Source organism: Aegilops tauschii, chromosome 3, assembly GCF_002575655.3.
Source record: "Aegilops tauschii subsp. strangulata cultivar AL8/78 chromosome 3, Aet v6.0, whole genome shotgun sequence".
Lineage (NCBI taxonomy): Eukaryota > Viridiplantae > Streptophyta > Magnoliopsida > Poales > Poaceae > Aegilops > Aegilops tauschii.
This window is the reverse complement of record NC_053037.3, coordinates 293,594,745-293,599,708: the sequence shown is the minus strand read 5'-3', so window position 1 is coordinate 293,599,708 and position 4,964 is coordinate 293,594,745.

Sequence of the window (4,964 nt, the reverse complement as noted above, 5' to 3'; positions counted from 1 at the left end):
GCAATATGTTCATGGTTTGCTTATGGTGGGTTGCGAGAGTGACAGAAGCTTAAACCCGAGTAAGTGGGGTATGACGTATGGGAGTAAAGAGGACTTGATACTTAATGCTATGGTTGGGTTTCACGACCTTAATGATCTTTAGTAGTTGCGGATGCTTGCTAGAGTTCCAATCATAAGTGCATATGATCCAAGTAGAGAAAGTATGTTAGCTCATGCCTCTCCCTCATATAAAATTACAAGAATGATTACCGGTACTTGTTATCGATTGCCTAGGGACAAATAACTTTCTTATTGACAAAAGCTCTCTACTAAAACTAACTTAGTTGTGTCTTTATCTAAACAGCCCCTAGATTTTATTTACGTGCTCTTTATTATCTTGCAAACCTATCCTATCACACCTACAAAATACTTCTAGTTTCATACTTGTTCTAGGTAAAGAGAACGTCAAGCGTGAGTAGAGTTGTATTGGTGGTCGATAGAACTTGAGGGAATATTTGTTCTCCCTTTAGCACCTCGTTGGGTTCGACACTCTTATTTATCAAAAGAGGCTACAAACGATCCCCTATACTTGTGGGTTATCAGACTGCAGTTGGGATACCATAATAGATAATCTTGACTAGAAACAGGGTGTTTGATTCTATGTATCTATCTACTTTACATCAAACATTCTCCATCCATGCTATAAACGTTGTCTTAACCGGCCATCGGCTTCTACCTCTGCCACCATTGGCTGGGGAGTGTTCCGTACTATGTGACCTGAGGTAACAGGAAATCACTTCGGAGAACCAGGCAATCCCGCCATTTGGTGCAAACAGACAGAACGCGCACGGGGAGTTATGTCATATTACTATTTAATGTACGAAACATTTTTTGAAGAAAATAGTTCCTCCATGATTTCCTTTCTTCAGGTTGTCATGTTGATCATAGACGTTTTAACCAGATACCTACAGTATGCAGGTGATTGTTACTTCGGGAAAATAACCCCAGGTTTTGGTGATGATCACCAATCATTTTCACTTCCCTCGTGGCCGACCAATTATATTCTTAAGAATGCTTGCTTTTGGCTTCACCCGTCTGAGGTACGTACCCTGGTGATCTGGTCATAACAATCGCAGAGGTGCTCCCTTTACCCCCTAGCCAAACAATCGGGAATGTATAGGGTAATCATAGGAGCAAGGCAACCCCCCTTGGCCAAATCTGATGCAGAGCATCCTACGATCATCCCCATGTACACTACAACTACTCCCCAAGCCCCAAGTGGACATACGGCGAGACCTCAAGCATACACCATTGGACACAAGGTGAAGCCGCTCCTAAATGCTTCCCCTTTACATTCATGCGAGACATGGTTGCTACCTCATGCAAAGACACTACATGTGCTTAGGTACCAAGAAGACCCTCTTGGAGATGCTCGAGATCACAGACAAGTCCCCAAGTACATGGATGAAGGAGCATGATGAAAGGAAAGGTTCCCAGGCCCAGGACATCCGGCCCTGGCCCCTGAAGACCAGAGCCACCAGCAGCAGATGATAACTCACAAGTATATGGGATCGCAACAGTTTTCGAGGGTAGAGTATTCAACCCAAATTTATAGATTCGACACAAGGGGAGCCAAAGAATACTTGCAAGTATTAGCAGCTGAATTGTATGATAGTTTTGATCAGTAGCAATAGCAATAGTAACGGTAACAGTGATAGCAATAGTTTTGTAGCAAGAGCAACAGTAACAATAGTAGTAGTAACTCAGCAAGATCAATAAGTAGGAAAATCGTAGGCATTGGATCGGTAATTTGTTGGATGGTATTCATCATGAGATAGTTATAACCTAGGGCATACGGCACTAGCTCTAGTTCATAAATATAATGTAGGCATGTATTCCGTAAATAGTCATGCGTGCTTATGAAAAGAACTTGCATGACATCTTTTGTCCTACCCTCCCATGGCAGCGGGGTCCTATTGGAAACTAAGGGATATTAATGCCTCCTTTTAATAGAGAGCCGGAACAAAGCATTAACACACGGTGAATACATGACCTCCTCAAACTACGGTCATCACCGGGAAGTGTCCAGGCTATTGTAACTCCGGGGTTGCCGGATCATAACACGTAGTAGGTGACTATAACTTGCAAGATCGGATCTAGAACATGGATATAATGGTGATAACATAAATGGTTCATATCTGAAATCATGGCACCCGAGCCCAAAGTGAGAAGCATTAAGCATGACAAAGTCATAGCAACATCAATCTCAAAATATAATGGATACTAGGGATCAAGCCCTAACAAAAGTAACTCGATTACATGATGAATCTCATCCAACTCCTCACCGACCAGCGAGCCTACGAAGGAATTACTCACTCCCGCTGGGGAGCATCATGGAATTGGCGATGGAGAAGGGTTGGTGATGACGAAGATCGAAGATCCCCCTCTCCGGAGCTCCAAATAGACTCCAGATCTGGCCTCCCGATGAAGAATAGGAGACGGCGGCGGCTCCGTCTCGTGGAACGCGATAATTCTTTCTCCCTGATTTTTTCTGGAAATATGTGATTTTATAGCGTCGGTTTTAGGGTCTGCGGGGCTACCAGGTGGGGACAAACCACCTGGGTGCGCCTGGAGGGGGGCGCGCCCTGGTGGGTTGTACCCACCCAGGTGCCCCCTCTGGTGGTTCTTGGCTTCAGAAATTCTCTTTTATTATATAAAAAAATCCTCGCAAAGTTTCGTTCCATTCCGAGAACTTTTATTTCTGCACAAAAACAACACCATGGTAATTCTGCTGAAAACAGTGACAGTCCGGGTTAGTTTCATCCAAATCATGCAAATTAGAGTCCAAAACAAGAGGAAAAGCATTAGGAAAAGTAGATACGACAGAGACGTATCAACTCCCCCAAGCTTAAACCTTTGCTTGTCCTCAAGCAATTCAGTTCATAAACTGAAAGTGAAAAAGAAAAACTTTTACGAACACTTTAGCTCTTGTTTGCATAAATAAGCATCTAGGTTTTCAGCCAATATTATAACTAACCATGTCGACAATAACTCTTAAAAATTATATTAACTCATATCAATGACATAATCAACTAGCGAGCAATAATAAGATATCTCAAAAAGAAACACATTATCAAAACAACCATGATATAATATGATAATAGTGGTATCTCGCTAGCCCTTTCTGAGACCGCAAAACATAAATGCAGAGCACCTCCAAAGTTCAAGCAACGACTAAACATTGTAATTCATGGTAGAAAAGATCCAGTCATGATGCACCCAACAATAGCTACACACAATGCATAAGCATGACAGCAATGCTCTCAGGTTCTGGCGCTTATTTTAGAAGGTGATGACACAACATAAAAGTAAGTAGAAAGTCCCTTCGCAGATGGAAGCAGTGATTTGCAGTGGTGCCAGAGCTCAAGTTTTTAAAACAGAGGTAAATCATATTTTGAGAAATGCACCCTTCTTGTCTACTTCGCGACCATCAGTTATCAATATCATCCATGCTAAACACATTAGTAGCGGTTCCCAAGCGATAAAGTAAAGGTTATGACTCCCTAGGAGTTTTTGTTTGATTATTTGTAATCTCTTTTCTGTTTGCAATTTGGGACTGGGAATCCCTATTACCGCCCCTTTCTCATGGAATGGCGAGTGAATAAATACTCGTCCTGAGAATAATCCGCTTAGCATGGAAGATACCGACTACCTCCTGTCGTTTTATGAACAATCCAGGCACACAAAAAGGATATTTGTTTGAAGTTTTTAGAGGGGGCACATGCAAATTTACTTAGGACGGCAGGGTAATACCGCATATAGGTAGGTATGGTGGACTCATCTGGAATAACTTGGGTTCAAGGTTTTTGATGTACAAGCAGAATTCCCACTTAGTACAGGCGAAGGCTAGCAAATAGGTTGAGAAGCGGCCAGCTAGAGAGCAACAACGGTCATGAACATGCATTATGCATAAGTAACATTGGACACTATCATGAGTAGGATATGAACACCATGAACATAAATATCATAGAGGCTATGTTGGTTTCGATTCAATACATGCATGAACATGTGGCAAGTCAAGCCACTCGAACATTCAGAGGAGGATACCATATCATCATACTACATCACAATCATTTTAATGCAATGTTGACATCCAAGATAAATCATTATCCACTCCTAGCTATTTATGCATGTCATGAGAAACTATAATCTCTAATTGTCATTGCAAACATGTTTAATCATAATGAGCTGAATCATGGATACTAGGTTAAACATTTTACAAAAACAGAACAAGTCAAGTTCATACCCGTTTCTCTATGCCACAGCCAGTTCATCAAATATCGTCATTATTGGGTTTCCTTTTTAGTGCTACAGCTAACTACTCTAGAAAGAAAAATCAAAAAGAAGCAGGAAATATTTTCGTATTCTCCCAAAGTTTTTCAAACACACAAGAAGAAAGCGAGAAAATAAATTTAGCATGAATAATACAATAAAAATGTGTGGACACCGACAACTAGAATGAAATGTGTGAACATGAATGTAATGTCGGTGGAAATACGTACTCCCCCAAGCTTAGGCTTTTGGCCTAGCTTGGTAATCAGTAGTCGAAGAAACCATGGGGTCCCATGTCGAAATGCTGAGGAGCGGGCACCTATGGATCCCACTGCTGAGGCTTAGCCTGTGCTGCAGCTAGGTTGTTCCGGTAGGCGACCTTGTCCGCAGCATAATCTTGTATCCACCCCTGGCAATAGGATCAAACCAAGCAGGTGCAGGCAATGGAATAATATCATGAGTGTTCACACTGAAAACTAGGTTAGAAGGAATAGGAATGTTAGGGTAATTGCCTGCAATAAAACGGTGGTGTTCCATGGCCGCGCGATCTAGTTAAACCATGGGCAAAGGATAATCATGCTGACGTATCTGAATGTTAAAGCGACTAGCCAAGCGAGTAGCATAAATACCACCATGTATTTTGCCCTTGGATT